We start from the raw sequence: 13,268 nt of genomic DNA, 5'->3' as shown, positions 1-13,268 counted from the left end.
AATCTCTAGATTACTTCAATAAGTATTTATGGGGTCCAACTCTTGAGGACAGTATAATCACCCACACAATGCCATTTGCTGACATTCTGACCACAAATCCGGACCTCCAGGGTTCTTACTGGTAAACGTGAGTTTTGGTCCTTGGTGCAGGAGTGAGCAAGTCATGGAAGTCAAACCAGTTACCCAGACCTTGTACATTAAAGTCAGCTCTTGTCGATTTCCTATGGAAGTCATTGCTCACACCTGCAAATGTCCTGGCCCAACTCCCAACCTGCCGACCCAACTCAACCCTACAACCCAACTTCTCTCTCCTGCCCCACCCGGCCCAGAACACAAAACAACTTCAGCTGGACCTACTCCCATGAAGGCAGGCTCATCCTTTTTCTGCATGCTCACAGATATTCCCTCCACAAACATGGGCTGAGCACCTAGTGTACATCAGGTAACATGCCGGGGCTGAGGGCACACAAATTCATAATAATAATAACCTCTACTAAGCACATCCTACATGCTAGACACTGTTCTAAGTGCTTTACACCCATGATCTCATTTAAATCTCCAACCCTGAGAAGTTATGAAACTTGCCCAAAGTCACACAACTATGCCTAGATAATTAACTCCTAGAGCTCACATGCTTAAGTATGATGCTAGGCTGCTTTCTCAAAAATACAGCTCTTCCCGTTGCTCAGAACTCAGAGAAGGCAGACCCATAAATTTAAAATTACTCTATGCTGTGGTAAGGGCAGTGCCAGAAATATACCAGAGATGTAAGACATCCTGGAGGAGAATGGTCTAACCCACCCACGCATGCCCGTACCTCTAAATGTGTGCATCCCGTACCTGTACCCCCTGAGACCGCAGCCTCGTCCCAGCCTCCTCCCTCCCCGGCCAGTGCCCTGCAGTGACCTCTTTGCCGCCTGTCGTGCATGACTGATTTGATCCCCGACACCAGTTGCTCCTCCGGGAACAGCTAACGTGTTGTGCAGTCTGCCCCCCACCCCCACCCCGGCCAGTCACCCCACAAACAGTGCTGTCTGCTGGGACACACGACCGAGAGTGAAGTCTGGGTGTCACAGGAAAGCCGTGTTGAGCTCGGTCAGCGCTCATCACTCTGCAAGATCCAGCCCCAGACAAAGCTGGTGCCGTTAGACTGGATGAAAGGGGAGATTCAGTGATGAGCTGCCGCAGGAGAGGGCAGACAGAGGGCTTCCGAGTGTCTGCAAATGCAGACGCTCACCCGGGCTGGCTCAGCCCTCCCGCCTTCTCACGCCTCTCCTCTTCTTGCCCAGGTCTGAGCCGAGAGTGACTAACTCACAGTAAATTAGTACCCGGCGCTGGAGTGGGCACATATGTGACTTTTTCCCTGAGGCAATTCTTTTTTCCACACAGACTGGGGAAGTTTGGTGAGACAACTGGGATTATTCAGAGAGACACGGGGCATGGAGTGGGCAGGTGCCTCGGGCAGCCCGAGATGTACAGCGTCCCTTCCCTTCTCGGCAGCGTCACCTGCAGTCTGTGCCTGAGCCGGGTTTGCGGGGACCCGCCAGGCTGGGGACTCAGGAGTGAACACCCGTGGCTGGAAACCCTGAGTGTTTCAGGGAACGGGAGCCCCTGTGGTGGCAGACGAGCAGCTAATCACAGTGGAAAGGGCCATGGCCCTTTGTACCACGGTCTTTCATCTCCCAGGAGAAATTACTGGCAGCGACACACTGCAGTTAAAACAGCTTGTGAAATCAAAGAACCAGACACACTCCAGACACTGTCTTGAATGACCAGCAACTTTCCCCGGTGGTTCAATAACACGTGATGTGACTTAGTATGTGGGTTCTTCTCTGCCTCCTGGTTTGGAACCTGAAGCTGCCCGGATGCCCCCTGCTCACTCTCTCCCTGGCAGTGCAGCTGGGGGTTGAACTGTATTCTCCAGTCTTTGAGTCCCAGGGGCCACCCGACGCGCCACGCTGTTTCCTGCAGCTTTGCCCCATCAGGTAGAGCCATCTCTTCCACAGCGATACATCTGGAAAACTCAAGAGCCGAGAGCCAGAGGCCTGGGTTAAGTCCTGTTCCCTGAGCTCCCCCAGTCTGCCCTGGGCAGATCAAATAACCTCTCGGACCTCGTTAGTCTCATCTGTAAAACGGGTGCGGTCGCTCTGAGGGCAGGGGTCAGGCTCAATCTGATCTGTGCCCTCTGGGAGCAACGCCTCTTTCCTCCGAGGCCTGTTCACCTTTTGCACTGGGTAACCTGAGAACAAAAGGCGGAAGGCTCTGGGCTGCTCTGGAACCTGGAGAGGGTGCCAAGGAGCAGGCGGGGGAAGTAAGAAATACATCAAATGCCTGTGTAATTAATTGAGAATAACACAAGCATGGAGCGTTGAAGAGAAACAAAAGTGGTGACATTTAATGAACGTGTCCGTCTCTATCTTGCTCATTCCAGCTGTCTTTTTAAATGTCAGCTATCTCCCAGTTCTTTCTCCTTGCAGCTGGAAGGTTTGTGCGAGCGACCAGCGCCGATTCTGGCTTCCACCCGGTGGGTTAGCACGGGCGCACGGTTTCAGAAGCAGGAAGTCCGAGAGGCTTCAGGAACAGGAGACAGTGACCGTCACCCCAGAGAGCCGGGCACGGCAGCTGCTCCTCAGGCCCCGCTCTGATCCGTTCTCCTTGCCCTTCACCCACCTTCTCGCTATCAACTGCAAAGAACCACAAGGTGTCCGTGCCGAGAGAAAGGCAGTCAGTGTGCGTTTCAATTGTTTCTCTCCAAACTTCTCAGCGCTTGAAAGTTTTCAGGAGAAAACCTTAGCTGAACTCCAGGGACAGACAAAGCCAAGGGCCAGTTGCTCCAGGCTCAGGAATTTCCATTCTGAGCTCCTGGCCCTTGGTTCCATCCTCTGTAAATACCAGGTAATGCTTGGTAGAGACGAACCAGGGGCAGGACCAGCTGGATTTTCACTCTGGAGAAAAACCTGCAGCCCAGCGCCACCGTACGGTTTTCATCCCAAACTCTACCCCCACCTCCAAAGTGAGCTTCCCCACTCAGCCAGTCTTCAACATTACCGTAGGGCACCGGGGGGTGAGGAGGAGAAGCAGCGGAAACCCAACTGGGGTTCCAAGGACCTGGAAGCTGAAGTGGCCGAGGCTGCTTCAGAGCGCCAGCCGGTCTGGCTCATTGGCAGAGAGAGGGCAGCTTCAGGCTGGAGGCGAGGAGAAGGGCCCTGGTGCTCGAGGCTGCCCGGGGAGCAAGACAGGGCGAGCCAGCTCAGGACAAATGGCAACAGCCCAGCCTTGGCCAAGCCCAGAGGCACAGGGAGCACGGGGTGACATGCCACCTGTCAGAGGACAGGCCACCCGTCCACTGCCCAGTTCATAGCCGGGGAATGCGTACCAGCCCCTCAGGCGAAGCCAGGTACACAGGAGCTGCACCAGCCAAGTGCACCGCCCTTTAGAGGAGAGCCAACCACATGCACGCTCGCCCCCACTGCCTTCTCACCAGCACACGATGCCAGCGCTTACGACAGCGATCCCAGTCCATCTCTTCAAGGCTCCCACAGGGCTCCCAGCAGGGTCAGCCGTCCTTCTCTGAGGGTCTCTCCTCGCCTGACTCTCGTCTCCGTTGTGGGATCCAGCTGTACAGCCACCTCGACTCTTACGAACACCCCCGTAGAAAGGAGAAGGCCTGCAGGCCCAGGAGAAGGCCTGGCCTCTCCCCAGCTCTCCACCCTCTTTCTGGACAGTCGCACCCACCGCCACCTCCGCATTGCCTCCTGCCTCTGCACTGAAGCTGATCCGTGTTCCAGCTGCCGCGACTCTCCCAGGCACCAGGCACAAACGGCCGCCTGCCACGGACGAGCCCCTCGATGTCCTGACGCAGCCTAATGCCAGCCTTTCCCAGCATGAGCCGCCCTCGAGCTGCTCCCTGGGCTGTCTGTGAACTTTGGACGCTTTGTCCCATTGGTTTAATCCCTGACTCCCTTCTCTCCCTCCATCAGCCCTTAGGTCCTACTTATATCTTCTTCTTCTGTGTGGTCTCCCTGCCCCACCCTTTCTCTAGACCCTCACAGTTCCCTCCTGGAGCACCCTCCAGGGACCGAAAACTCTGAAACCCGCAGGGCCAAACAGGTGGCATAGATGTGTGGGGCTGTAAGAGAAAGGTTGAGTGGCAGGTTGTGGGAACCAGATGGTACAGGTCCAAAGACACTCAAGTTTTTTTAAATTTAAAACCCTTTAGGCGAACTAATCAGAGTTGGCCCTGGACAGCGACTTCTCTGCCCCTAAAAAGCTGGTCTTCACACCCCTGATGGTCTTATCACTCAATACGTTTCCTGCGCCTTTGGTCTTACTGCACTCAGAGACCTGCCCTGACCCCCCTTTTGCCCACAGGGGGGAAAGGAATGATGAATATCTGCATAAAGTTTTAAAAATCACCAAGGATTTTGCCTTACTTGAAGCTGGCGATGGGTTAAATGACATTCTAAGCCCTTCCTGGGTCTCCACCACCCTTCCCACAGACTAAGGCAATCCCTCCTCCCATCACACTGCCCTGGCGCCCTCCCTTCCTGGGAAACCTGAACCCATCTGTCCGTTAAGGCCCAACTCCAGCTTCTCCTGGAAAAGCCCTCCTAGTTCCCTGCAGGGAGAGTGACACCCCCCCCCCATACACTCCCAAAGCAGTGCCTGGACCACAGCCCCTTATTAGATGTCAGGGCGTGTTGCCTTGTCTTTTTCTTTCTTTTCACGCACACACTCCTGCCCCCACCAGTGACCGGGAGCAAAGCCTTTCCCTTGTCCGGCTCCCTCCTGCTGCCCTGCGTACCCAGGTGCCCATCGCAGCGAGCCTGCCAGACAGGAAGCACCAACGGCCAGGATGGGGAGGCTCCAAAAGCCAAGACCAGAGTCAAGTACCCAGATGCAGAGTGTCAAGTGTGAGGCTCAGACAGCAGCGTCTAGAAAACCAAACAGCGGGGGAACTGAGGACAGTCTCCAGCGGTGGCTCCCAAATGTTCCCGGGCATTTGAATGACCTGGAAAGCTTGTTTAAAATGTCCGTTGCTACCACAAAGACTCTGATGCACCAGAGCTGGGCTGGAGCCTGGGCAGCTGTGTCTCACCAGGCTGGCAGGCGGTTCCGATGCCAGTCAAGTTCAGGCCCACGCACCGAGGAACATCTGGTCTCTGAGTTAGAGATCTGGCTTCACCTGCAGTGGCACAGTTGCTTCTCATCAAGAANGTGAGGCTGTAAGAGAAAGGTTGAGTGGCAGGTTGTGGGAACCAGATGGTACAGGTCCAAAGACACTCAAATTTTTTTAAATTTAAAACCCTTTAGGCGAACTAATCAGAGTTGGCCCTGGACAGCGACTTCTCTGCCCCTAAAAAGCTGGTCCTCACACCCCTGATGGTCTTATCACTCAATACGTTTCCTGCGCCTTTGGTCTTACTGCACTCAGAGACCTGCCCTGACCCCCCTTTTGCCCACAGGGGGAAAGGAATGATGAATATCTGCATAAAGTTTTAAAAATCACCAAGGATTTTGCCTTACTTGAAGCTGGCAATGGGTTAAATGACATTCTAAGCCCTTCCTGGGTCTCCACCACCCTTCCCACAGACCAAGGCAATCCCTCCTCCCATCACACTGCCCTGGCACCTTCCCCTCCTGGGAAACCTGAATCCATCTGTCCGTTAAGGCCCAACTCCAGCTTCTCCTGGAAAAGCCCTCCTAGTTCCCTGCAGGGAGAGTGACACCCCCCCTATACACTCCCAAAGCAGTGCCTGGACCACAGCCCCTTATTAGATGTCAGGGTGTGTTGCCTTGTCTTTTTCTTTCTTTTCACGCACACACTCCTGCCCCCACCAGTGACCGGGAGCAAAGCCTTTCCCTTGTCTGGCTCCCTCCTGCTGCCCTGCGTACCCAGGTGCCCATTGCAGAGAGCCTGCCAGACAGGAAGCACCGACGGCCAGGATGGGGAGGCTCCACAAGCCAAGACCAGAGTCAAGTACCCAGATGCAGAGTGTCAAGTGTGAGGCTCAGACAGCAGCATCTAGAAAACCAAACAGCAGGGGAACTGAGGACAGTCTCCAGCGGTGGCTCCCAAATGTTCCCGGGCATTTGAATGACCTGGAAAGCTTGTTTAAAATGTCCGTTGCTACCACAAAGACTCTGATGCACCAGAGCTGGGCTGGAGCCTGGGCAGCTGTGTCTCACCAGGCTGGCAGGCGGTTCCGATGCCAGTCAAGTTCAGGCCCACGCACCGAGGAACATCTGGTCTCTGAGTTAGAGATCTGGCTTCACCTGCAGTGGCACAGTTGCTTCTCATCAAGAAGACCCCGACCCAGAGCTGGCTTCCACAGTGACTGAGCTCTGAATCCCATAGGCAGGCGGTCCCTGAAGGCTGTGCCCAGGGACAGCCTTGGGTGGGATTATTCCCCGCCCCCCGTGCAGGTCTGGCAGCCCCATGGGCAGCACACAGTCGACCTGAACGGGGAGGGGGTGTAAGCAGCTCCACCCAGTGCCCACTGGAAGGTCACCCAACCAATGACATTGCTGTTCAGTCTCTTCCACAGCAGGATGAGCCACCTGCTCCGCCTTCCTACACCCATGCCCCTGTCACCACGAAGCAAAAGCAGAGGCAGGAGGCTGGTCATGACCTTGAAGGGGTTCAGAACAGGCCTTCCTGAGACACGCCACTTTGGCATGTGGATTATTCCGAGCTGAAGGCCGTCGAGACCCTGCAGGCTCACGAAAAATGTTTCCCCTCCCTAGAAGAATCTAAATGTGGGAGCCTTGCCCATAATAAGAGTTATTACCAGAGATAACCTTTTATGGCCTATCTGTAGGGCAGGGCAAACATCTAATTATTGAACATCTGCTTTTTTATCTTGCTGTGAACTGCCTTCCTCCCCTCTGCAGCCCCAGGATGCGTGGCCTCGCTCCTCAGCTCAGAAGGCTGTGCACACTTCCCTTCCCCTTTCTGTTTCAGAACTTCTCATATGCATGGGGTCTCTGACTCTCTCACGTAGGCGGGGTTCCCATATGTATGTACGTAATTCAATTTGCCCATTTGGCCTTGTTAACCTGTCTCCTGTCAATTTGATTACTAGGCCAGCTGGAAGAACCCAGCGGCTAGAGGAAAATTCCTTTCTCCCCCACAACTGAAAGCATCTGCTCTGACCAGGCTGACCACAGGTGGGGCTCCAGAAGGGGCAGGAGGCAGCGGCAAAGTTCTGCCCTGGCCTGCAGCCCTTCCAGAGTCCCCGCCACCGACCCCTCTCCACCCCAGTGTTTGAATCTCCTTTCTGTAACACATTTCATTCTGATGTACGTTAGTGGGGGTCTTCCTCTTCAGAACAGAGAATGCTTGGGAGGTGTTTCTACTGTACGTTACACAGCCCCTGGCACACAGTAGGGGCTTAATAAATGTTTGTGCATATATTGGGATGTGAATGAATGAGTAGAAGCCTTCTCCTTCAGACCAAAATCAACATCGTCACAAGAACCCAGAGTTACCCTCCACCATCTGCAGGCCACAGGGCCGTTTTGGGGAGGCTGAGGCCAAAGAGAGCATGTTTGGAAGGTTGGTCACGGTCCCCCACAGCGGCTGTGGTCTAGGGCAGCCACGCAGAACCGCAACAGTCACTGTCTTCCAATCACGCCAATATTAGTGGTGGCTCCCATCTGTCACATGATGGTGATGTGCCATCGCCATGCCGGCTTCTTCACGCACCTGATTCATTCTGACAGCAACCCTAGGAGGCAGGTGCCATGAGTGCTGTCTCCTTGTGTAGACGAGGAAACGGTGAGAGAAGTAAAGTCACTCGAGAAGGGCATGAACCGGGCGGGATTCAGACCCAGTGAGTCAGACCCTCACTGCTCTGTCCCGCCTCTGGAGGGCGTGGGTGCCACCGCAGCCTGCACCCCACTGGCCCTTCTCAAGCCATCAGATGACAGGTTTATCTCTTGCCAAGGAGACCATAAGGTCCATGCAGCAGACTGGACCCAAGCCACGGAGGATGACCACTGTGCTCTCCTGCCCTTCCTCCCCAGGCCCCAAACACTGCCCAGGAGGCATCTTCCTTTCGGCCCTAGGACCCTGGGCCCACGCCTCGGGCTGCAGACTGGAAGTGCCTCTCCTGACACCTGCCAGCTTCCCTCCCTCTGCAAGGTGGGACCTGGAATTGGAGGCTGTGGTGATGGATGCTTGCAATATTTTGGCCAGTCCCACTACTAAGAAGGTCTGAAAATAAACTGGGCCAGCAGGACGCGGTGATTAGGCTGAGCTCTCCCAGTGAGGTGGGTGGATCGGCAGGGGTGGAATCAGGGACCCCAGTCCTGGCGTGCACTTAATTAAGTGTCGCTCTTCTGTTCACACACCGGGCTTGACACGATCCCAAACGACCTCTCCCTGGTGACTCCAGGTCGGGGCAGAGGAAGGAGGCCGAGGGTGCCGAGGAAGAACAATCAACAAAACAGCAGCCAGCGTCGCAGGACTTCTACACACTCAGCCCTTGACTATGGGGGGGAAAAACAGAAGCGAACAAAGTCCTGGGGAGACAGGGCTCAAGACAACGCCCCCAGCCCATCTTCCCCCACATCCTCCCACCCCCCCACTCCCCCCACCACCTCCCCACCCCCCAACCCGCACAAGAGGGCTGGAGGAAGGGGAGTGAACCCTGAAAATACCGGTGAGGCCGTTGTTGCTGCGCTGTCACCTCATTTAAATTCTAACAAGGCCCGGTATTTGGAGATAACAAAGGCCACTGTGTTTAATTAAGGGTATAAGTGGTAAAAATATGAGACAGAAGCTTTTACGAGATGTTAATGAGGTGGATGGGGAAACTCTAAAAATAAACCAGGCAGTTGAAAGGGAAATTAGGGGTGCAAGAATAAACAGAGGATGTCAATTTGAGAGAAATGTGCTGGGAAGGCTCCTCCAACACGTCCTCCGGAGGTGGGGCAGGCCGAAAGGAGAGCGCCCCCCCGCCCCCCCCTCCCCGGGCTCAGGGCCTGGAGCAGGGGCACGCACGTCCTCCTAACTGGCCTTTTCTCCTTCCTGGACTTTTCAGAATGATAAGGAGCTGCTCCACCCTGCCGCAGCCCACCCCCACCCTCACCCACCAGAGCCTTAGGGAGGCCAGCTATGCCTGATTTAACAGGGAGTCCCCAAAGAGACCTCAGCAAACTTCAGGAGACGAGAAGCCTCAAGGGCTAAGCAATAAAAAATCAGTCTGGTTCCTGCCTTTGAGCTGATAGCCAGGCATTGCGCCTACGTGCGTGAGTGCATGGACACTTGCACACACACTCACACACACTCGCACACCAGCAAGACTTCCCATCAAGGCCAGTGCTCTGGCACGTACCGTACCGAGATTGTTGCTGACCCCTGCCTGAGGTGCATCTGGGCCGGTCTTGTAAGCCCCCAGCCTCCCCCTTCCACAATGCCTTTCTCCCCTTCCCCAACTCCGCCTCAAACGCAGCCACATCCGGAAGTCGTTCTGCGGTCAAGTACGTTTGGGAAATTCTTCCCATAGCCTGCCCGTGGGGAAGATGCACGTTAATACATGGAACATGCTAAGAACCGACGGAAAGAAATCTCTTTGTGTTTATTTAACTCAGCATTTCCCAGACAATCTGACCACAGAACGCTTTTTTCACAAAACACCATTTGCCATCTGTTCCCACTACTTACCCCCACGAGTAAGACTCGGGGGCACAAACACAGCCCTGAGGGGACTGGGAATTGACCTGGGGTGGGGGCGGGGAGGAGGAAACCCACAAAGGGACTGAGATAAATCTTCCTAGTTTCCTTTACTCGCCTGCCAGCTTCTCTGCAATTATCAGGCAGTGCTCGTTCTTAGCGTTACAAAGCGGTGCCCACCTCAAGGGGAGAATTGTCCCCCCAGGCTCCGGTCTGGGACAGACAGCTGTGTCCCGTGGGTCCCCATGGGTTCCTAATGGGAGCTAGGAAATGGATGGGTCAGAAGACAGGGCCCATCCCTTCCATAGGCTGTGCGATCTAGGTAGGCAAAGTAACTTAGCCCTTTTTATCATCTTTGAATAATAGCAATAATCATCACCATAATAGCTGCCTCCCAGAGTTGTTTAGACGGGCAAGTAAAACAATGCACATAAGCTCTTAGTCTTTTAGGGCATGAAATGGAAAGTATTTGTAATGATCAGGACAGCAACACTCCCGGCCACCCCCTGTCCCGTCCTGGGGCGATTGCAGCCCCTCCCAGCACCTCGCCTCCCTGGAAATGCAGCTGGGCCTTCCCCCTGATCTCTCCCCAACTCGATTTCTGCTACAACCTGGGATTTATGGTAAAAAAGCAGAAACCTGACAAACTCCAAGGACAGAAAGTAAAACAGGGCTCGATCTGAGAGGGCTGGACTTGAAATCAGGGGAAAGCTGTCAAGAACAGAAGCAGCAGCTTGGCCTCTCCCTCCCCGGGGTCTCTGTTCCGCCCTCATCCGTCACCACCTCCTCTGCCTGCTCATCTGCCACAAGGGCGCCGGCCCCAACTCCAGAACCCACTCCAAATGGCAGCAGGCTCCGCGTCTCCTTGTCCCAGTGTCGGGGGAAAGAGTCTGTTGGATGAGTGTGTCTATTCGACCCAGACATCCGAAGCCCCGGTGGGGGGGGGGGGTGCTGCCCTGGGTTAGGTGGCCATCACAGGTCCGAGAGCTGTGGCTCCATAGAGAGAAGGTGTCGTGTGGTATATGGTTCTGTCCCTTTCAGCATCACTGAACAGGACAAGCAATGAAAGCCTGCCAGCCTTCGTTCTTCCGCTGGCCTGCCTGGCTTGCCGCACCTTCTCCCTGTTCAGACATTTCCGAAGATGCTCCATCTAACTGGATCCCATTCACAGCCAGGAATTGTACACAGTCCTTCCAGAAACAACAGGAAGTCGCATTCTGCTCCTCCCTCCGAGTCAGTGAGTGTCAGGTGGCCGTCTCGGAGTTTCTTGCTAGCCTCACAACATTCGGGTTCTGTCCGTTCCTCTCCTTTCTGGCTCTGTGAGATCCTTACAACCTAGGAACAGAATGACAAGTGTCCCTTCTGCCATTCTGCCAGTATTGGACCATGGAGCAAAACCAGGATGACGGCAGTGGGCAGAAATCATTTACTTAGAAAAATAGAGGAAGGAAAGAGAAAAACGAGAGGAAAGAAAGGGATCTCCAGGACCCAAACCGTAGTGGCTTGTGGTCCAAGCACATCCCAAAGCCTGAAGCAGCAGGCAGCGCCCCGGCTGGCTCGCACAGCTGACATCCTTAGAGGCTGCCTCTCCCGCCAGCCCAGAAGAAGCCTGCGGGTCAGGCCCACAGATCTTCCCGGTGGTTAGGAACCGGGAGGAGCTTCTTCAGCCTGATTGTCCCCTCGAGGGCTGACCCGTGGTTCGGAAAAGACGAGACAGAACAGCCCTGCAGGGGTCTCCCCTTACCCAGGCTCCCACGCTAGCTGTGCGCTGTTCCTCTCCTCGGGTGGTCCTCCTTCTCCTGAGGGCGTGGGCCCTTTGTGGTCTCCCGGCTCCTTCTCCTCCCGAGTAATTCTTTCCCAACGGCCTGGACATCCATCTTCGTCAATCAGAGCTTTCACTTTGTCACTAGACACTTAATGAGACAAAAATTAGGACCAGGCCCACGTTTGGCAAAGCCCATTGATTTCTGGACTCGGCCCTAAGTCATCAGAGAGCTCCAGCTCCAGGCAAAACCAGCCTCCTGAGTCCGAGTCACACACCCCCGGCTTCGCTTACTTCCTCACGGACAGGCGCTCCTGCCTCTTGGCTGCTGGCCTCCACCCAAGGTCATCAGCAGTAAATAATCCGCTTCAGGATCCACTCAGTCATGGCCCCCCCCCGCCCCCGAAGCTTCACCTTCCGTGTGTATATGGTCGGAGTCTCAAGGGATAGCATTTAATCCCTTGTGTTTTCACCCCAAATCTCAGACTGCGAACTTCCTACCCTGTAATGAAAAATTCTAAATTCTATCTCATCCCAACGATCCCATAGCTGATCTCATATCTTAAGGCTCTGTCACTTGAGACTCCACGCCTGGCACCAATCCTATTCTGATTTGACTTTTCTGTTTACACACTTAAAGGAACTAAAGCAAAAATAATTAAATGTAAGTTCATCCAACATTTAAATCTCTATCTGTCTTCCTATCTATCTCTGTGGAGAGAGAATGAACAAGGGTGGCCAGGCTCGGGGAAACTGGAACTGAACATTAATAAATAATCCAGGCACCTTCTCCTTCTCTCTCTCTTTTTCAGGGCTGGTGACGTGGTCACCCTGCTCTCCATCCTCCTCACTTTTCAGGCCTTTCAGGAAGGCAATGGGGGTCATTCACTGCTCTCTCAGCAACTCACATATGGGGCCAAGGCAGCTGCCTGCCCCCCCCCCCCCATCCCCTGGCTCTCTAAGACCTTTAACCCCGATGCCCACGAATGGCTGGCAGGACTCAGTGTCGTGGCTGGAACTCTCCCAGCACAAAATCTGATTGGTGTCACTCCACGGCATGAGCCAGACCACACACAAAAAGTTACGGGTCAGCCAGTGTGTGCGCCGCCTCTGGGCTGACATCGAGCCCGTGTTCAGTCAGCATCGCAGACACGCGAGAACCCGGCGGTCTGTAGTTCTGTCCCTTCCCGGAGCTACGAGCAGCCGAGCACCGTGAAACAAACAGCAGAGCATCTAAATACCCTTCTGTCTCTAAGGGGAATCCATCCGCCCTGAGTATGAGTCACAGCCCAAACTGAAGTTATTACGTTCATATACATCAAAAATGTATATGAATAGACGTTTCTCCTCCTTCCATTATGCTGATCTGAAGGCTTGGCACCGCCGTCCATACAGTTCTCTGAGTTGGAAACGAGGGTGTTACCCTTCCCTGTCCTTGTCCCTTCCACCCCAACCCCCACATCTAATCAAACGTCAAACCTGCTGACGTCACCTCCCAAGCGCCTCTTGAGTCCAGTTGCCTCTCGCCAACCCTCCAGCGTTATCTTGGACCTTGCTCTTCACTTCTCTGAACTCAGTAGCCTTCTCACCGAGCTTCCCCCTGTGACCTTTCCCCCTTCCAACACGGTCCCCACTGGCTTGCAGACAAGTCTGACCGTGCTGCTCTTAAAGCCTTTCCACGGTGCCCCGGGGTGTCAAACCCTCCACAACCCGGCTTCTGCCTACTTCTCCAGTCTCACCGCTTGGCTTCACTCTTAGAGCCATACTGAATGGTGTACAGTTCCCCGAGGCCACTCTCTCCTTGGGCTCAGCTTGGCACATGCCCCC

This window comes from Sturnira hondurensis, unplaced genomic scaffold, assembly GCF_014824575.4.
Source record: "Sturnira hondurensis isolate 20B ecotype Veracruz unplaced genomic scaffold, ASM1482457v3 Scaffold0024822, whole genome shotgun sequence".
Taxonomy (NCBI): Eukaryota; Metazoa; Chordata; class Mammalia; order Chiroptera; family Phyllostomidae; genus Sturnira; species Sturnira hondurensis.
This window is presented reverse-complemented; position numbering follows the sequence as displayed.